General features: G+C 43.7%; 1 protein-coding gene and 1 long non-coding RNA gene across 2 annotated transcripts in view; one reads left to right on the top strand and one right to left on the bottom strand.

Annotated features, from left to right (window-relative positions):
* Window positions 1–1,174, bottom strand: part of LOC141991228 (uncharacterized) — a 31,564-nt gene extending 30,390 nt beyond the window's left edge. The window contains exon 1 of the long non-coding RNA XR_012640347.1: window positions 1,128–1,174. This is a non-coding gene — a long non-coding RNA (uncharacterized LOC141991228). The remainder of the gene's footprint in view (window positions 1–1,127) is intronic.
* STARD13 (StAR related lipid transfer domain containing 13) overlaps window positions 1–22,049 on the top strand; it is a 493,232-nt gene that overhangs the window by 190,812 nt on the left and 280,371 nt on the right. The window lies entirely within an intron of this gene.

Below are 22,049 nucleotides of genomic sequence, written 5' to 3'. Positions count from 1 at the left end.
TTCAGTAGTGGCCAGTCCCATATGCATCACAGATGATATAAGAACCATGCAATAGGCAAATGTGGAATAAACTGCCCCCCTACCCCGGTCTCATCCTGATCTCTAATTGTCAGAGATTGGCTTAAATCCTGAAACACAAGGCTTAATACCGCTTTCAAAATTGGCATGATCATTAATAACTGTATATTCTTGATATCCTCTAAATGTCCAGTACCTTTTTGAATCTTGCTAAATTCTTGGCCTCAGTGACTTCCTGTGGCAATGAGTCCCACAGCTTAATTACACATTGTATGGGAAAGTGTTTCTTTTCTCAGTTTTTAATTTCCTGCCTTTTTATTTCATTGACCGTCCTCTTGTTCTTGTGTTATGAGACAAAACAGAAACTCCTGATCAACCTTCCCTAGACTATTCATTATTTTATATACCTCTATTATGTCCCCTCTTATCTGTCTCCTTTCTAAAGGTGTGTCTGCACTCAGGGGTGGCAGGTTTGTAGAAATTTTGGTGGTGCCCAGAACCCGCCCCCACCTGCCCAAGGCTCTGGGAGGGAGTTTGGGTGGGGGAGAAGGTCTGGTGTGCAGGCCCTAGGCTGCGGCAGGGGATTGGGGTGCAGGCTCTGGGAGAGAGTTTGGGGATGGGAGGGGGTGCAGGGGGGGTGCAGGCGTGAGGGCTGTGGGGTGTGGCTGTAGATGAGGGGTTTGGGTATGGGAGGGGCTCAGGGCAAGAGTAGGGGGTGAGGGCTCAGGCTAGGAATGAGGGGTTTGGGTGTGGGAGGGACTCAGGGTGAGCAGGAGTGTGCGAGCTCTGTCTGGAGCTGGAGGGTTAGAGAGGCTCAGGGCTGGGGCAGAGGGTTGAGTGCAGGGGGATGAGGGCTCTGTCTGGATCTGGAGATGCGGGGTTTGTGGTGTTGGAGGGGCTCAGGGCTGGTGCAGTGGGGGGTGAAAGCTCTGGCTGGGGGTGTGGGCTCAGGTGTGGGGCAGGGCTGGGGATGAGTTTGGGGTGCAGGCAGGCTGCTCTGGGACAGGGGCCAGAGAGGACGACTCCCCCCAGCCCTTTCCCTGCCGGCAGCAGCGAGCTCTGGGGGAGGAGCTCCCCTTTCCCACCCGCCCCCCCAGCAGCACACTCACCCCCACCACTGTCACTGCATGTGCTTCTAGGGCTCCTCTCAGGTCCAGGAATCTCCCTCGCCTCCCCTGTGGTGGGTGCCGGGGGGGTGCTGCTTGCGCCTCCTCCCCTGCTGTTGCCTCTGACTGTAGCCTCACTGGGGGTGAGGGATGGGGCTGCCTCCTTGCTGAGCATGGGGCAGGAGCGGTGACTGCGGGCGGGGGGGGGCCCTTGTGCTGGTGGAGGGTCCCGCCGGAAAGGGGAAGGGTCTGAGGTGGAAGGGCAAGCTCAGTCAGTCTTCCCTGGCAGTCAAGAGGAGAGGTTGAGGGTCACTAGGACCCTGCGGCAGCAGTTGCTGCAGGGAGTCAGCGTGGAGTTTCAAGGAAGAGGCAGAGGCAGGGACGCTCTGCTCCAAGGCCCCGGGGAGGTGCATGGCGGGGGTCGGGGGCAGCAAGAGGGGGCCGGGGGGCACTTGGGGGAGGCGGGGGGGCAGCAGGTGGAGCCGGGGAGGGGGGACACCCGGCCCCAAATATTGGTGGAGCTGGGCCCCGGGGCTCTGAATTTTGCTGGTGCTAAGGCATCACGTGGAGATATAACTCACCGCCCCTGCCTGCACTGCAATTGGGAGATGTGATTGCAGCACGTGTAGACATACCTGAGCTAGCTTTCATCTAAACCAAAGCTGGATCCAGTAACAATAGGAGTGAAGCTGTGGTAGTCTCCACGTGCTGCAGTCACACCTCCCAACTGCAATGTAGATATGCCCTAAGGTAAACAATATAAATCTTTTCAATCCGTCTTAATATTAGTGTGTTCCAGGCCCATGATTATTCTTGTCACTTTTCTTTGAATCTCCTTCAGTTCTGCAATATCCTTTTTGAGATGGCGCCACCAGCACTGCACACAGTATTCCAAGTCAGGCTGCACCACTGATTTATATAAAAGCATTATAATGTTTTTGGTGGTATTCTCTGTCCGATTCCTTATGCATCATAGCATATCAGGGTTGGAAGGGACCTCAGGTGGTCATCTAGTCCAACTCCCTGCTCAAAGCAGGACCAATCCCCAACTAAATCACCCCAGCCAGGGCTTTGTCAAGCCTGACCTTAAAAACCTCTAAGGAAGGAGATTCCACCACCTCCCTAGGTAACCCATTCCAGTGCTTCACCATCCTCCTAGTGAAAAAGTTTTTCCTAATATCCAAGCTAAACCTCTCCCACTGCAACTTGAGACCATTACTCCTCATTCTGTCATCTGGTACCACTGACAACAGTCTAGATCCACCCTCTTTAGAACCCCCTAACCATTGGAACCATCCTAACATCTTGTTAGCTTTGTGGACTGTAGCTGCACATAGAGCAAAGATTTTCAATGAGATGCCTACAGTGATGTTTCTTGAGTGGATACAGTTAATTTAGAACACTGTCAGGGGCTAAAGCAGTTTGTTTTTTTCCTCCAATGTGCATTGCTTTGCATTTGTTGACATTTCTTCTGTCTGTGTCTCAGGAACTCGCCAGTGTAAGACCATAGTAAATATATCTGTAAGTTTTAGTTGTACTACATATATCAAATTCTAAGTTTTCAACCTGTTGGAAGTATCAGTTTTTTGAAATACTTACACAAACGTCTACTGTCTGCTTGGAGGCAGCTTTGATACCAAACGTATGTTTTTAACTGAGATGTATTTAGATTTCAATTTGGAATCAACCATTTTGTCTTTGTTAGCAACTCTATTAAAATAATTCCAGTGTTTGAAAGTTGCTGCTATTATCTGATGGATACAGCATCATGTTCATGGCAGAGCAGTACACATACAAGATGTACTATATAGGGCAACAAGATTGGAACGAATCCAGATTGGCTAGACATTTTACTTATTCAAACCTAAAGTGAACTAGTTTTCTTTGCCTTTTACCTTACATTGCCTCCCCCGCCCTCCATGAGTACCTCAAGGCTAAATCTTACAAAGATAAGAAAAACACCTGAGGGATAACACCTAAGAAAAAAGAACACAATTTTTGTAGAGGTGTCTGGGAATTTTCTATTGAAATGATTTTTTGGTGGGAAATGCAGTTTTTGCAAAATCAAAATTTTTCTGTTGGGGACAATCTAAATGAAAAGATTTTTGGTTCGTTGAACTGAACCGAAACATTTAATTTTGAGTCAGTTCAACATTAAACTACATCTGCCTAAGGTGCCATGGAGACTCAAGGGAATAGTAAGTAGTTTGGGTGTTTCAAGTCCCTATTCATTCCTATGGGCTGGAACTGAATGATCTTGGGAAGTTGATGCCATATTGAAATCACCTCCAATTACTCCTGTTTCCTTCTGCTTGCATATTTACAGTCTTCAGTATTTCATTAAAATAATTGTCAGGCCCAGACCTTGGCATTTTTTAGAACTGTGTGACTAACTGATTTTTTGATTCACTGGCTGAAAAAAAATGTTGAAGAAAAATTCATTTTGGGTTGAACAAAATGTTTTTCAACCTAAAATAAAATTTCATTGGTTTTGAGTTTAACCTTTTAAAATACATTGAAGTAAACTTCTAACCTAAAAGTCATTTTGAATCAAACTATTGAAACATTTCATTTTGAAAATGTTGAAATGAAACTTTTCTGATTCTCCCTCCCCCCCACCCCCCCAAAAAAAAATTCAGCAAGTTTGAAGAAAACTGGCAGGAAAAAAAAGCTTTGTCTGAATTTTTCCCAATTCTAGTTAGGACTTCATCCCCAGCACCTCCAACTACCTGTCCTGACTATAAGAATATCATTGCAGTAACCTGAAGGGAGATGCTTTCATGTCCCAAAATAGCTCTTCCCCCCCCCCCTCTGATTCTTTTGTGAAGACCAGAGAAAGTCTTCTCTCTTAAATTTGTCATGATCAGAGCTTGAGACACATTTCTTGAATTAGAGTAAAATAATCTGTTAGTCTTATACTTTGAGGTTGTTCATAATTAATGTTACGTGAATCATAATTACATGTTAACAATAAGGTTTGGACACTATTGAAATCTAGGCATCATATAGTTAGCAAACATTTGAGATGCGATGAGAGGGGGAGCAGAGGTCTATTAAGACAGACTATATGAATGTTGAATGTTCCTTTCTGTCTTGCTCCAGAAATCCCCAGGAGCATGCTCCTATCCTTATCTATAGTAATTGAAAATATTTATTGAGGTAAGCTGTTCTGCTGTGAAAACAAAACACTAAGGGTGTGATACAAAGCTCACTGAAGGCAATGGAAGTCTTTCTATGGACCTTAAAAAGGCTTTGGATCAGGCTCTGTTATAACTGGGTGTTGGAAAGGTCAGAGCCTCCCCTGGAAATGACATGACTATGCAAGAGGAGTAAATGGCATCATTGGTATTAGTGCGTTCTGACCAATAAAACCTCAAACTCCTCTTTTTCCCCTTCCCAACTGCCACTCTCCAACAATACAATGAACCTAGCCATTCAGTGGTTGTGCAGTGTTATGACCATGGGATACAGACATTAACCAAATGCATGCACATCCTGTCAATACTTGAGCTTGTCTGGCCAACACTTCTTCTATCCTAAACCAGACAGAATGAAAAAATAAGCTTTCAACAGCACTGAAAAATGGAGGAAGCCCTTGTGTTCAGTTCTGAGCTGCAGCAGCCACTCCTCAGGGTACTCCTATCCCACTCCTGTCCCAAGGACTCCTGTCCTGCAGCTCACAGCCACTTCTGGACCGCATAGGTGTCAGGTGGAAGAGGCTTCTGACAATTTCCTGGGCTTCTTTCTGCAGCTCCTGGGCTGGGTTGGATAAACCTGTTTGTGTGTTTTTGGATTAAGATTAAAATAAGATTTTCTTATTGTGGCAAATTGCCAGCACTACTATGATGGGTCCCGCGCTTTCTCTTCTTGTGGGGGGATGTTCAGGGCACCATTTCTCACCCCCTGATCTGGGGTATTAACTGTCCCACTAGTATCCCAGAGAAGGGGAGTGGAGAGGGAGGGACCCAGGCCTGCCTTCTACTCCAGGGGCCCTAGGGATAGCAGCAAACCACTTGAACTAGCGATTTACTTCCCTCTCCAGCCCTTCAGCTTGTGGGGCTTCCTGCCCTCTCTCTGCTTGGTCCAGGTTTCTTCCAACCCCTTGTGTCTGTGGAGTCCCTTTGCTCTGCACAAGCCGGGTTTCCCTTTACCTAGGGTCTTTGTCTTCTGGCCTGCCACAGAACTTCTCCAAAGTCTCCTCTGCTTCCCTCCAAACTGCTCTCTGCTCCAACATCAAACCACTCTGCTTCAACTCCTCCAACTGTCTGATTGAAGCAGGGGGGTTTTATCAGGTGACTGGCTTCAGGTGCTCTAATTAATCTATAGCAACGTCTCTTCCCTCTACAGGGAATAAGGCTCTCATCATCCTGGGGCTTATATATCTCCCCTCAGTCACCTTCCTGCTGACCTCTGGCCATGCTGTGTCACATTATATACTGAATACATTTTTACCACTTACTTCTTTTAATACGCTTCATAGAACTCCCTTTCCATAACAGTCCCCGACTGATCCATTCACTTCCACCCATCTGTCCATGTCATTCTCGTACACCAGATCCCTTGATAAAGACAATTCTCCTCTGTTCCCCCAGCCAGCTGCCCTTGTCTTCCTACTCATTCACATCCTGTAATGTAACCTCTACTGCAGTAACTTTAATGAAAGTCTCTCTAGATTGTAAGCTCTTTGGCAAAGAGACCATCTTTTCATTATATGTATGTACATATAGGTTTTTTTCATCATCTGTTTCCAGTACAATAGGGATATGATCCTTGATTGGGGACTCCAGGCACTGTTATAATACAATTTATGATTATTATTAATAATAATACCCTGGTGCCAGATGCTTCTTCATTCTACTGTCGCTACCTTGGACCTGTGCTTTGGTCTTGCACATAGAGGGCTTCCACAAGGTGTCCTGGAATGGATTGAGCACCTCAGAGAAACTGAAGATGCAAGAGTGCAAAATCACAGCATAGAATCAAGGAAGGAGAAAGTAGTGGAAATCATAGAGATGGGTAGGTTCTGTTATCAACCATGGGGCATGATTATTTGCGATGAAGGTCCTTTGGATAAAGGTAGGAAGATTTTCACTGTCATCTCTTCAAAACCTTTTAAGATTAAGCCAATCCTCATACTGTATACAACTGATGTAGCTGTTTACTTTTATAATTAGTCATTTGCAAATATAATGGGCTTCCTGTTAGAAACCCAGAACCGTTTTAGTTTAGATGCAAGACTTTCAAAAAATAGGCTGGAATAAGTGGCTTCATTTTCAAAATTTCTCAGCACCCCCAAAAGCTCCCATTAAAGTCAAAAGGAGTTTCTGGGTACTCAACACCTATGAAAATCAAGCCATTTACGTATGTATAGGCAAGTGTTTTTGAAAATTGTGACAACAGGATTTCATGTTTCAAATAATTGTATTAATTTGTAGCTATTATACTTCAGATACAAAGATAAGGAGGGATGATCTGGGGGGAGTAGTTGTCTTAGGGTCCGTCTATATAAATACTTACTTTGCAGCAAGCTAGTGTGTAAATCTGTCCCACACAAGTCTGCCACACACTAGCTGTTCATGTGGACCCTGTTGCTGTGCACTAAAAGTTCCTCAGTGCTTTTTGATCTGGGGTAGATCAAAATGTACTAGGGAACTTCTAGCACACAGCAGGGTCCACTAGGACACTTAATGCAGGCAGATTTGTGCAGGGTAGATTTACACCCCAGCTCGCCGTGAACTAAGTGTTCATGTAGGCAAGCTCTTAATAGCATCTAGTACTGAAAAATGTGGGGTTTGGTCTCCTCTCAATGTCTAGTATTTAGTCAGCAACTCCCTGGTTAAACATTAAGATGAAAATACACATTTTACCCCTAAATCTTTCAGTGAAGAACGTTATTATCATGAAGATATTTTCCTGCTATTATGGTTCTCAGTGAAATGAAAGTTAAAAGTTGCTAAACCATGCCCTTTTTGACATGGGTTACTTCAGAGCAGGGGTGTCGCTTGCTATGGGGTGGAGGGGGCAGTTGCCCTCCCCCTTCCCCCCCAAGACCTTGATTTGCCTCCTCCCACACCAGACCTTTCACAGCTCCTGGCCAGCTGTCACAGTGGTTTCTCCCCTAGGCCTGCGGGGGCCACTGTGGGGTGGGTCAGCCTAGGGCACCTAATCGCTGCATTGTCAGTACTGCCCCCGTCTCTCTGTCAGCAGTGGCGGCAGCAGCCTAGCTTAAAACTGAGCACAGAGCAAGCCAGCCCCCCCCCCCCCTCCCCGAGCCCAGCATTGCTCTAGGATGCAACCAGCCCACAGGTAGCTGCAGCGTCAGAGGCACATATTAAATGCATTAAAAACTGGCTAACTGATAGGTCTCAAAATGTAACTGTAAACAGAGAGTCATTACTGAATGGATGTGTTTCCCATGGATTCCCTTGGGGATCACTTCTTGGCCCTATGCTATTTAACATTTTTATCAATGATCTTGAAGAAAATACAAAATCATCACTGATAAAGTTTGCAGATGACACACAAATTGGGGGGAGTGATAAATAACAAAGAGGACAGGTCACTGATTCAGAGCGATCTGGATTGCTTGGTAAACAGGGCATAAGCCAACAATATGTGTTTTTAATATGACTAAATGTAAAGATATACATATAGGAATAAAGGATGTAGGCCATGCTCACAGGATGGGGGACTCTATCCTGGGAAGCAGTGACTCTGAAAAAATATTTGGGGGTTATGGTGGATAATCAGCTGAACATGAGCTTCTAGTGGGATGCTGTGGCCAAAAGCACTAATGCAATTCTTGGATGAATAAACAGGGGGATCTCAAGTAGGAGTAGAGAAGTTTTTTTTTTTTTTACCTTTATATTTGGCACTGGTGCAACCGCTGCTGGAATACTGTGTTCAGTTCTTGTGCCCATAATTCAAGAAGGATGGTGATAAATTGGAGAGGGTTTAAAGAAGAGCCAAGAGAATGATTAAATGATTAGAAAACACGCCTTATAGTGATAAACTCACAGAGCTCAATCTGTTTAGTTTAAGGAAGAGAAAGTTAAGGGGTAACTTGATTACAGCCTAAGTATCTACATGGGAAACAAATATTTAACAATGGGCTCTTCAGTCTAGCAGAGAAAGGTATAACACAAGCTAATTGCTGGAAGTTGAAGCTAGACAAATTCAGACTGGAAATAAGGTGAAAATGTTTAATGGCTAGAGCAATTAACCAGTGGAACAGTTTGCCAAGGGTTATGGTGGAATCTCCATTGATAACATTTTTAAATCAAGACTGGATGGATTTCTAAAGGTTATGGTTTAGGGCTTAATTTAGGGGAGTTTTATGGCCTGTGTCACACAGGAGGTCACAGGCCTTGGACGCTGTGACTCTTTGTCTAAGCCATACTGGTAAAAGCACATATTTGCTGGTATATATTTTTCCAGCACAGCTATGTCAGTCAGGGATCTCCCCTCCTCACACCCACATAGCTATCTGTGCAGAAGTCTGTAGTGCAGACATGTCTTAAATAAGGACTGGGCACTTGGATCACTTAAGAGGTGTGTATTCCTCACCAAAGCTGCACATCTTCCTTAGGTATTAATGTAATTATCAAAGAAGGCTGAAATGATTCATCTCTTTTGAAACACCAGAAGAAAAGTTTGTCCAGAGATAAAATATTTTAAAAAGACAGACTCCATTATAAAAAAAACCAAAACCTCTTAGGTCTATTTAAGATAAATATAAACTGGACTAATTCCTCATAGTATTTGTTAGGATGGTTACTTGAATATTATGGGATTAAATACTCTCTTCTGTGATCAAACTTTAGTTCCTGAATAGCATAGCGGGCTGCACAACTATGTATGGAGATGAAATGAAAAATAAAAAATATAAATGGAAAAAAGTGAGTTAAATAATGGTGATTTTCTAAACTCACAAATCAAATAAATTCATAGCTAAGGCTGCTTCTCCATTCTTAAATTACCTGGCCATGCCCTACATATTCCCATTCTTTTAATCATTTGAATGAGAAGGAGTCTTGAAACAGTTGATGATCATTGACACTTGATCAGAAACATGTAGGCATAACGTGCTTCCTTGACCCTTTTTTCTTACTGTTGAACCTTGTCCAGTGTAAACATTTAATGTTGTTTCAATTAATATTTTAATGTAATGTCATTCCTTTTCATCAGTTGCAGAACTTGAATGGGGTGCTCCCGGTGACAGATGGGTTTTACAGTTCAGTTCAGATAATAAGCCTCTGCATATTTTTCAAATTCAATTTATACCAAATCTCTTTTAATTCTTAGAAAACGTTGATTGAGTACAGCTAGGAGACTTTGTGCAGGATCACAAGCACTACTTAATCAAAACCTTGTGTGTTCTAGGATATGCAATTTGCTTTGGAAAATAAAGTCTCAGAGTGTGTGAAATTTGAGTTAATTAGCAGTGGGTATTTGCAGGGAGGTTCTAAAAGGTGCTGGGCTCTAGGTTCAGATATGGCTATCTGGATACCAGACCTTAATAACAGCTACTCTGAGACTTTACTCCTCAAAGACAAGTTGCCAGTTTCAAAGGAGATTCAGGCGTCCCCAATTCTTCACTGTGGTTCTGGAGACTCAAGGCCAGAACTTCATCTGTTGTAAATCAGCATCGCTCCATAGATTTCTTCATACATAACTGAGGATCTGGCCCACAAACATGTGTGATGTGATGTATACTCATCCTTTCTGTGCCTACTAACTGAGCTAACAGAGATGTAGTATAGATCTTTTCAAACCTAAAATGCCAGGGCTGTTATCACAGCAAGCCACTGAGCACGTCTGGGGTTCTGTGCTAGCAACAGCAAATGTTGCCATCACAGAACTTCCATAAATATAAAAAAATTTCTAAGTTTAATTAAAAGCAATTTTTGCCAGGTGCAAGCCAGAATAACAAGATGGGATCCAAGTTGTATTTACATTAATGCCCTTAAACAATGTTTCACATATGCTAGTTATTCCTGGAACGTCAGAATCCAGCTGTCTGGAAATAGTATTAAAATTGAATAACAATAGGTATTTGCTGAGTTCTCTATCATATTATGAATTATTATTTTTTTAATCCATTGTGGATTGCTCCGTGAGACTAGATGGAGGGAAAACAAATCCTATAATCATTTAAGTGGGACATCTATGAGTGAGAAATTGACAGCAACAAAGTTTTTGCTTTAAAAATGTGTGCTCTTTGGACCTTATCTTAATCTGCCATAAATCAGAGCAACACCGATTCACCCCAGCTGGGGCTCTGGTCCTTTTGTCTAATAACTTCTCATACAAGTTAAAGAGGAATCATGGTTTAAATCTGGTTGCTAATTGTGGCTTAAATCAGGTGCTGGCAATTGAGTTGAATTATGAAATGGAAAACGGAGAAGGGGAATATTTGTCTAACAATTTGATTAAAGACTATGAGCTATATCAGATGATAAAACTCTTCATCATTTCCTTCTGATAGCATTTAGTTGTAATCACTGATATACATACAGTATCAACCTTGTCATAGATGCTATGCAGTTCATCCAAAATGAGGTATTTTTCTTATATTCTATTTTAAACTTACCCTAATCAGTTACTTGGAATGATATAACCTAAATTCAGTTCAGAAATGTCCTGTGGTTGCCAGGAATAGTAACACTGCAGAAGGGTTGTGGTGTGTTTCTCTAAAAGATCCTTGAATCTTTCTCAGGAAGGTCATTTTGCTCAGCTAAAAAAAAAGAGAGAGAGAGAGAAAGATATGTTTATCTGCATTGCAGAGAGGCATAAAATCAGTTGATCACATGGCTTCATCCCCAAGGAGCAAAAGGTATGGCAATAATATGACTGTTATGAATACATTGGCCTGGCAATCTTCTACATCTGAGATGTAACGCATGCCAATTTTTTTAAAGCACTCTAAGGGAGCATTAGTTTTTTCTTCTGATTTGATAAATCCTGTATGCCTTAAAAAAAAAAAAAAGAAAAAAGAAAAGGAGAGAGCGAATAGTTCATGCATATAAATAGGTCTCAAGCAGCTTACAAGGGAGTGGGTGTGAGAGAGAGATCCAGCCAGTTTATGTACAATCTGATGAATAAGCTCAACCTTTACTTTTTTGGGGAGGAGTGGGGAGCACAGGCAATTAAAGAGCTCATCACAAATACTTAAGATAAATTTAAGATGTTGGTTATGGTCCATAAAGCACAGGACTTGCCTACCTAAGATAATGTCTCTCTCCCCTTAACGTATTGTAAAAGCTGTGGTCAGTGGAGGTGCTCAAGCTGGATCCTCATTAAAAGAGAGGGAGCAACCTGCTAGGTGATCTCTGTGAGAGCTTGGGACTTTAGAATTTGCTGCTGCCTTGGACCAGACCACCCAAACCTAGTGACCTGAGTATTCTCCAAAAGCCATTTATTTGACCAGGTTTTGGGGCAGGTTGAGGTATGTTAGAAGGGCTAAAGGGGCTACTTTGATTTGTTATATGGCTAAGTTAATTGATTATATATGATTACATTTTGCTGCTGGGTGAACCTGCTTTGCAAGTGTAAGTCTAAGTAGTTGTTAAGGTGCTTACAGCTTTTGGTGTGGGCTTTTTAATTATAATTTAAATCTAAAGAAATTATAACAAAGCCATGGTCATGCTTTGACGTGTGTAGCATCTTTCTGCTGAGGCTCTCAGAGGACTTTGCAAAGATGGGCAATTATTGTTATTCCCAGTCTACACACGTGGAAACTGGGGTTCAAAGAGATCGAGGCTCAGTCTTTCAGTGTACCAAGGGCTAGAGTCACAAAGGGGATGTTGATACCCAACTACCATTTTAGGCGCCTAAGTCCTACAATCAAGCACCACTGGTATTCAGAAAACTCCTGCTCAGCTGCTACCTAAACCTGTAGGCACCTAAACTCACTTGGCACCAAAGTTTTAGCAGAGTAATAGTACCCTAGGTGTCTATGTTTCTGCCTCTGGGCATGCACACAGCTGCCTCACTGTAGGGCATCTGGGTGCCAAAGTCCCCGTGCAATGCATGAATAGGAGGAAGATAGGCTTTCCTCTGCCTAATTTCCCTGCGGGGCCTGATCCAGTAGGCATGCTCAGAGTCACTGAGACAGAGAGAGAGCATGCGGATGACTTGGTAACCTGGTGGTTAGAATACTCACCCAGAACGCAGGAGACCCAGCATCCAATCACACTGCTTCGTGATTAGTTAGCAGTGGAACAGCTTCAACAGGAGAGAGTGAGGGAACCCCACATGAGAATACCCCATAGCCCTGTGGTTAGGGCAGTCACCTGAGAGGTGGCAAATCCCTGTTCTAACCCCTTCTCCTCAGGTGGAGGAGGAACTTGACCTGGATGTCTCCTGCAAGGCAAGTACCCTATACACTGAGCTAAAAGTTATGAGGGAAGCTCCTCCTCGTCTTTGCTTCTTTCAAGAAATGCCTTAGGCACCTAACTCCCAGAGGAGTTAGGTTCACAACTGAGAATCCCAAGCAGAACACAGTGCCTCCCTGCAGCTTAGATTTAGACACCAAACTTTCCGAGTGGGGAGAGCAGGGATTAGGACATATCCCCTTTCTTTGGTCTCTCCCAATGGCTATCTTAGGTGGGGAGCCACCTAGCATGCTGGGTTTTGTGAATTCTTGGTTACCTATCTCCCTCCATTCATTGTATACGGAGCCTGAGTGCCTGGCTCAGACTTTGTAAATCCCAGTGGTTTTCCAGACGCCTCAAAGTTAAGCATTGGGGCTAGATTCACAAAGGGAGTTAGTCACAAGTGTCTCAATGGGAGCTGCGCTGCTTGGCACTCAAAAGCCTAATCCAACTCCCTTTAACATCAGTTGAAAGACTACTATTCATTTAAGTGGGAATTGCATTCGGCCCTAGTTGACTTGCCAAAGGCCACGCAGCAAGCCAGCAGCAGATCCAGGAATAGAAACAAAGGCTGAAATTTTCAAAGATGCCTATGGGATTTGGACGCCCAATTCCCATTCTGCCCAAATCTCTTAGGAAGGTTGGAAATTTCTTTCCAAGTCTCCCAACTCTGAGTCCCCTGCGGTAACCATAGCAGAAGGTTGTGCTGCCATCCAGATGTCAGATTATAAACAGTATTGTTGTAGTCATGTTGGTCTCTGGATATTAGAGAGACCAGGTGGATGAGGTAATATTTTTTATTGGACCAACTTCTGTTGGTGAAAGACACACGCTCTTGGGCTACACAGAGCTCTTCTTCAGATTATAAACGGAAATAGACAGTATATTTTTTCTTTCCATTGTTTTAGCACCCTTGAATTTGTGATTTATTGCATAATTAGATCTTTAAAGTCTGTTATCATAAATTAGGCAGTTCTCAAAATATTGTAATTTACTCTGCACTTATTAGAGATACATCCAAATCATGCCATGAAAGATTTTTGTCTATTAGACAAAATAACAGTATTCAAGTTGATTTAAGAGATGGCCTTAGCATATGTTCTAAAAGCTTTTTAAATATGTGTAGCTGAACAGTATTAGAGATATAAGGATGAGAATTGCTTTGTACATACTATGTACAGGTGCACTGACTCAGTTAAGCTTTGCCCTAAAGCATGCAGCTTTTAGCTCTTTTGTTTACAGTATTGGATACAAATATAGTTGGTACTTAAGCACATGCTTAACATGAAGCATGTGCTTTAGCCCCATTGACTTCAGTTGGACTATTCACACACTTAGTTATGCATATGTTTAAGTACTTTGTTGAATCAGGACAATAATATCCCCCTATTGGGCGCAAGAATTCTCATTACCCAGTATGGCATAAAATTAGACAGCTGGTCTCACCTTCTTAGAGTTGCCATACTGAGTTATCAAGAGTTTGCAGCATGCTCCCCCTTTCCTAAGCTAAGAATCACAGCTATCCAAAGTATTGCTTGGAAATATAAATTGCAGCTATCTAAACTGCACTAGGTCTGCTGCATGAAGCATTTCAGACTTAACTGTATCTGTTACCACCAATGGATGTTGTTGCACTGTGAAATTTGCACTTTCACTGTGAAAATATTAATTTTTAATTATCACAAAAGTTCAATGTCCTTGAACAGAGGCAGAGAGGATTATTTGTGAAACAATCACTATTAAATACTGTATACTATACATCACAAGAAAATTGACTTCTGTGCTTACTCTCTTTTGGCCTGGAGCAAAACTAGGTACTTCCAATTGTTTGGCAGTTTCTGAATTTGGTTTATAAGGAGTTCACTTTGAATTTATGAACTAGAAAGACAGTTCCATTTTAGATACTTGATGCCTCTATTGCTGGAATACATTAAATTCTACATGAGGAAGGCAGAGCTTATGAAACCTACAAAAGAGGCAACATGTCATTTACAAAAAAATTGTTTCTTTTAAAATCTGGCATTATTGCCAACTGCTAAACAAACAGGAAACTCCAAGGCAATCAGAGAAAACGGAATACAAATTGAAAGTGATGTAAAATAGGACTCCAGTAAAGAAATTTCACACTGGGGTCTTAACATTCATAAAGCCACCCACAAATCCTGCTTTTGTTGGTACCTTCGGGGAAGCAGAGATGCTGCCTAATACATCCCCTACAAAAGGACTTCTGCCGTCCAAGGTGTCTTGAGTGATTCTTGGGGAACAAAGATTGCTGCCCTTCAGTGTAGAAAGTGTGCCTCTGCCTGCTGCCAGCAAGCACTTACATTTGTACTGGTCAGCTTGGTCCCCTAGTTCCCTAATTCACACTCGTGTTAATACTACCCAGAGTGAGATTAGCCTTTTTCACAACTGCATCATATTGTTGACTCATATTCAGTTGTGATCCACTATAATCCCCAGCACCTAGGGGATTATACTACCCCTAGCCAATATTTGGTAGTTGTGAAGTTGCTTTTTCCTTCCTAACTGAAGTACTTTGCACTTGTCTTTATTGAATTTTCATTGTGCTGTTTTAGATCAATATCAAAGTATGTATCAGATAAGATTTTTAAAGTGTCATCTACTAGCAAAGTCTATTACAAAGAAAAAGTTAGAAATGTGTGTGTGTGTGTGTGTGTGTGTGTGTGTGTGTGTGTGTATGCGCACATGCATGGAAAGAGAGATGTGCATCACTGCCTTCTGCAGGATGGAATCAGATCTGCTTAGCTGCTATTCACTCTGTCCCTGATGTTGCTAGGTAGTTTCAAGTGGCCATAGAGTGCAGTATAATGACAACTGTGAAGCCCTACACCCCTATCCACCACGGATTTGTTAGAATAATGTAACAGGTTTCAGAGTACAGCCGTGTTAATCTGTATCCACAAAAAGAACAGGAGTACTTGTGGCACCTTAGAGACTAACACATTTATTAAAGCATAAGCTTTTGTGGGCTACAGCCCACTTCATCAGATGCATTGAATGGAACATATAGTAAGAAGATAGATAGATATATACAGAGAAGGTGGAATTTGCCATACAAACTGTAAGAGGCTAATTAATTAAGATTAGCTATTATCAGCAGGAGGAAAAAAAACTTTTGTAGTGATGATCAAGATGGCCCATGTAGACAGTTGACAAGAAGGTGTGAGGATACTTAACATGGGGAAATAGATTCAATATGTGTAATGACCCAGCCACTCCCAGTCTCTGTTGAAACCCAAGGTAATGGTATCTAGTTTGCATATTAATTCAAGCTCAGCGGTTTCTCATTGGAGTCTGTTTTTGAAGCTTTTCTGTTGCAGAATTGCCACCCTTAAGTCTTCTACTGAGTGGCCAGAGAGGTTGAAATGTTCTCCTACTGGTTTTTGAATGTTGTTATTCCTGAAGTTAGATTTGTGTCCATTTATTCTTTTGCATAGAGACTGTCTAGTTGGGCCAATGTACATGGCAGAGGGGCATTGCTGGCACATGATGGCATATATCACAATGGTAGATGTGTAGGTGAACGAGCCCCTGATGGCGTGGCTAATGTGATTAGGTCCTATGATGGTGTCACTTGAATAAATATGTGGACAGAGTTGGCATCGGGCTTTCTTGCAAGGATAGGTTCCTGGGTTAGTGTTTTTGTTGTGTGGTGTGTGGTTGCTGGAGAGTATTTGCTGCAGATTGTGGGGGGGCTATCTGTAAGCGAGGACTGGTCTGTCTCCCAAGATCTGTGAGAGTGAGGGATCATTTTTCAGGATTGGTTGTAGATCTTTGATGCTCTGGAGAGGTTTTAGTTGCGGGCTGCAGGTGACAGCTAGTGCCGTTCTGTTATTTTCTTTGTTGGGCCTGTCCTGTAGTAGGTGATTTCTGGGTACTCTTCTGGCTCTGTCAGTCTGTTTCTTCACTTCAGCAGGTGGGTATTGTAGTTTTAAAAATGCTTGATAGAGATCTTGTAGGTGTTTGTCTCTGTCAGAGGGATTGGAGCAAATTCGGTTGTATCTTAGAGCTTGGCTGTAGACAATGGATCGTGTGGTGTGTCCTGGATGGAAGCTGGAGGCATGTAGGTAAGTATAGCGGTCAGTAGGTTTCCGGTATAAGATAGTGTTTATGTGACCATCGCTTATTAGCACAGTAGTGTCCAGGAAATGGACCGCTTGTGTGGATTGGTCTAGGCTGAGGTTGATATCATGGTGGACTTCCTCAAGGGCTTCTTTTCTGTGGATCCAGATGATGAAGATGTCATCAATATAGCGCAAGTAGAGTAGGGGCATTAGGGGACGAGAGCTGAGGAAGCGTTGTTCTAAGTCAGTCATAAAAATGTTGGCATACTATGGGGCCATGCGGGTACCATAGCAGTGCCTCTGACTTGAAGGTATATATTGTCCCTAAATGTGAAATAGTTGTGGTTGAGGACAAAGTCACAAAGGTCAGCCACCAGGTTTGCCGTGACATTATCGGGGATACTGTTCCTGATAGCTTGTAGTCCATCTTTGTGTGGAATGTTGGTGTAGAGGGCTTCTACATCCATAGTGGCCAGGATGGTGTTTTCTTGAAGATCACCGATGGATTGTAACAGTCTCCACAGATGAAATTTAGAAGTCCCAACAACACTGTAAAATAATTATGATATATTCCAGGAAATTCACATCCTACATCTTTAAATGCTGAAGCTGCTGACTTCTTTGTAAGAGAAACTAATTGATAAATGTTCCCCTCACCTTTAAAATTGGAAGAAGCATCCTTAAAGCTCTTCATCAATACTTTACCAAGAAGGTATCCACCCCTATTACATTCCTTTGTGGTATCCAACATGTCTCTTCTTTATGGAAGACGTTGTTGATCATTTTATGCAGTGTTGTTCATAGGCACTGACTTTTATTTTTCCCGGAGAACCCACAGAGTCGGCACTTATGGTGGTGTTGTAGCCATGTTGGTCCTAGGATATTAGTGAGACAAGGTGAGTGAGGTAACATCTTTTATTGGAGCAGCTTCTGTTGGTGAGAGAGGCCTTGTCTACGCTACAAAGTTTTGTTGACAAAAGGCAGCTTTTGTCGTCAAATCAGTGAATGCGTACACACTGTGGTGCAACTTTTGGCAGCAAAAATGCCCTCTTTTGGCAGCAAAATAAAACCACCCTGACAAGAGACATAAGACTCTTTGTGCAAAATTTTGGTCGACAAAGTGCCAGTGTAGACACCATGCTTGATTTTATCACTTTGCCTCCAGGAGGTGTCCCACAGTGCCCATCGTGACTGCTCTGGTCAGCAGTTTGAACTCCTCTGCCCTGCAGCCAGGTAAATAACCATCCACCTCTCCCCCCTAGAAGCCCTGGGAATTTTTGAAATTCCATTTCCTGTTTGCTCGGCGTGGAAATGTCTCACCGCATCTTCCCCGGTGACCACGGCAGGTTATCACAGTAAATGCTCTCCCGCTTGGACCACTGCGGAGCTGCTGGATCTGCTCGGTATCTGGGGAGAGGAGGCTATGCAGTCCCAGCTGCGCTTGAGCCATGGGAATTTTGAGACCTATGGGCAGATTTCTTGAGGCTTGTGCAAAAAGGGCTATGATCAGGACACAATGCAGTGCAAAGTGAAGATAAAGAAGCTGAGGCAGGAGTACCATAAGGCAAGGGGGGCAAACAGTCACTCCGGTGAGGCATCTAAGACCTGCTGGTCCTATAAGGAGCTGGGCGCTATCCTATGTGGTGACCCTACCTCCACTGCCAAGAGCTCTGTGGATACTTCGGCAGGCATGGAAATGGTGGAAAGAGGACCTAACCCGGAGGATGAAGTCATGGATGAAGAGGTGGAGTTAGACGATGATGTGGAGTTCCTGGTGGGCCAGGCACCCAGGAACTGTTCACCGCTCCAGAGGTATCTAGCCAGTTTCAGCAGTTGCTCTCCAGCAAGCAAGAAGCAGAAGAGATGCTTGGTAGTGGCTGTAGTTTGTGTAGTGCGGAGGTGGGTTCAGGGTATAGAAATGTACAAGGCTGGCTGTGTTTCTCTGTGCTGGACATTTCCCTGTGCATGGTGGAACAGGGCATTGATGCATGTCGAGATCTCAGGGGAGTCCTCCAGAGAAATTTCCAGGAAGGTTTCCTAGAGGTACTCGGCAATCCTCTGCCGAAGGTTCCTTGGCAGAGCTCCTTTGTTCCTTCCCCCATTCTAGGAAACTTTCTGCGCCACTTGACAATCACTTGTGCAGGGACCAAAGTGGCACACAGGCGAGCAGCATAGGGACCAGGGTGGAAGCAACAAGCATGTAGTAGATGTACCCTCGTTTCCCTGCTTATCCTCAGCAGTCAGATACCTGCTACAATGATCCTGGCCTGTGGACAAGTGTGGGAAAATTTTAGAATTTTTTCTCTAGTTGGCTGCACCACAACCCTTGAAGAGTGCTCTTTTCCCCATGTAGAGCGCCCCCTAACCCCCACATCCCTCTCCGTCGCCAACACTCACTATGCTTTTGTGTTCACAGAGATGTGTGCTTGCCAAGGGTCAGTGAGAAAGTGATTATGTTACAAAAGGTGTATTTTACTGAAATGTTTCAATGCTGTGCGTAAAATTAACAATCATGCTTCTGTGCATTGTTCCTTCTGCTTCAGCCGATGTGGCCTTCAGGAACACCCATGCACACCACAGAGTGTCTCCGCCAGATAAGCAAGTGTTCAAGATGGAGCAAAGAAGACACATTCCGGGAGGTACTGCACTTCTCCAATGTAGAGAAAAGGGATCGCAAAGAGTGGAGGGAAGCCGAAAGGCAGGACAGAAAAGAAAATCAGGAGTTTCTTAAGGACACTACTGAGCAGATGATTAAAGTCATGGAGGGAGCAAATGCAGATGCTGAAGTCCTTAATAATGCTGCAGGCTAAGCAGATGAGTGCCCGTCCTCCCCTGCAGCACGTTCAGAAATCTTTTCCATGCCTCCCCCAACTCTGCCCCCACAGTCCTTTCCGCTTTCTGGGACTTCTCAGTTTCCCCTTCACTCCACTCCCTTAGACAACTTTCAAAATGATAGCTGGACCTACATTCAGCTCTGAAAGTCTCCCTGCCCTTCCCTGGTACCTCCCTTCCCACCAAGCATCTTTGTGTGTGTTATTGTTATTGTTCAATAAAAGCAAAGGTTTTGAATGGTAACTCATCTTTATTTGTTTCCTACAAATTGAGATAGCAGGCACTACCAATACAAACACAGGCAGTTTATTCATGTGCTTACTGGAATGTAAGGCCCCAAATAACACCATTACTTTCTAGAAAAACTACACGTAATGTAACATTGCAGCACTGATCACAGAGAGATACATTACTGGTTCTCATTTTTAAAGAGTTGCCTCAAAACCTCCCTGATTCAAATTGCCCCATCTGGGCTCCTCTGATAGTCCTGGTATCTGGCTGATCAAAATCAGCAGCCAAGTGGTCTGCCTCAACACTCCACCCCTGAGCAAACCTTTCACCCTTAGCATCACAAAGATTATGCAATGTACAATATGCAGCCATGACCATGGGAATATTATCCTCATTGAGGTCTAAGCTGCCATAAAGGCGTTGTCAGTGTGCCTTTAATCTGCCAAAGGTGCATTCCACTGTCATCCAGCACCTACTCAGCCTGTTGTTGAACTGCTCCTTCCTGCTGTCCAAGTTTCCTGTGTAACGTTTCATGAGCCGCGGCTGTAAGGAGTATGCCGGGTCTCCCAGGATCACTATGGGCATTTCAACATCCCCCACTGTAATCTTCTGGTTTGGAAAGAAAGTCCCCACTTGTAGCTTTCTATACAGGCCAGTGTTCCTGAAGATGCATGCGTCAGGTACCTTCCTGGACCACCCCACGTTGATGTCCGTGAAATGCCCATGGTGATCCACAAGTGCCTGCAACTTGCAGTAGTACCCCTTCCTATTGATGTACTCCGTCACAAGGTGGTCTGGTGCCAAAATTGGAATGTGTGTGCCATCTATTGCCCCTTCACAGTTAGGGAAGCCCATTTCTGCAAAGCCATCCACTATTTCATGCACGTTTCCCAGAGTCATGGTCCTTCATAGCAGGATGCGATTAATTGCCCTGTACACTTGCATTAACACAGCCCCAACGGTTGACTTCCCGACTCCAAATTGATTTGTGACTGACCGGTAGCAGTCTGGAGTCACCGTCTTCCACACAGCGATTGCCCCAAGCTTCTCTACCAACAGGGCAGCTCTCATTCTGGTGTCCTTGTGCCACAGTCCTCGGGCGAGCTCCGCACAGTTCCAGGAAGGTGGCTTTTCACATCCGAAAGTTCTGTAGCCACTGCTCATCATCCCACACCTGCATGACAATACGATCTCACCATTCAGTGCTTGTTTCCCAAGCCCAAAAGTGATGGTCCGCCCCCTGCAGCTGTTCTGTGAATGCCAAAAACAACCTAAAGTTGCTCCTATTCATATCACACAGCACGTCAGGCAACTGGAAGTCATCTTCAGTTAGGAACATCTCGATTAACTGCACTGCCATCCGCTATGTCTTCATGACAGTCATCAGGACATAGGAGAGCAGTGCAGAATCCATCCCTTCTCACAAAGATGCTGGGGTGCATAGCAAAGAAGGGCCATTAAAAAATGCCACCAAAGAAAACCAGAAGCCCATGGAATTCTGGGACAGAAAGCAGTGCATCCTGGGACATTGAGCCCAGTCCCAAGAAGTGCCACAATCTGCTCTGCCTTCCCACAAGACCTAGCGGCAGAAGGTGTTGAGCTGGACTGTGGGATAGGTACTCGCAATGCACTGCTCATGCTCTCGATGGTAGGTCCCCAAGTGTGGACACGTTCTGCTGACAGAGGGAGTGAGTGTGAACCTGCAATACTGATTTTTATTACAGGGCTTTTTGAGTGTCAACATAACTTTTGTTGACAAAACTGTAATGTAGACAAGGCCAAAGACAAGCTTTTGAGCTTACGCAGAGCTCTTCTTCAGGCTTGGGAAACTAACTCACAGTGTCACTGCTAAATACAAGGTTTGAACAGATTGTTTAGCATAAGTAGTTAACACATATTTCAATGGACCATTCAAGGTGAAGTGGCCCATTAACCTGGGGGTTCTTAGTGGGTCATATATTGTTGTAATAAACCATAAATCCAGGGTCTCTATTCAGTCCATGATTTTTAGTGTCTAGCAAAGTTGTGGCTTTAAACTCCCAGCTCGTCTTTTGAAAGTGTGCAGGTTTCCTTTGAGGATGAGAACTGATAGGTCAGATATAGAGTGATCACTGTGAAAAGTGTTCACCCGCAGGTGATAATGGTGTTTTTGTCTTCTATCATTTTCCTGTGTGAGTTCATTCCAGAGAGTAGTGATTGTCTGGTTTCAACCACATAGTTGTTGTTGGTGCATTTAGTGCACTGGATGAAGTATATCACATGTTGTGATAAGATCCATGGATCCTGAAAGGTGTGTTGTGGACGGGGGGGACTTGATCATTGTAGCAGTAGAGATATGTCTACAGGTTTTGCATTTCTTGTTCTGGCATGGTCTGGTGGCACTTTGAGTTGCTATGTCCTGG

The sequence above is a fragment of the Natator depressus genome, chromosome 1 (assembly GCF_965152275.1).
Source record: "Natator depressus isolate rNatDep1 chromosome 1, rNatDep2.hap1, whole genome shotgun sequence".
NCBI classification, from domain to species: domain Eukaryota; kingdom Metazoa; phylum Chordata; order Testudines; family Cheloniidae; genus Natator; species Natator depressus.
This window is presented reverse-complemented; position numbering and strand designations above follow the sequence as displayed.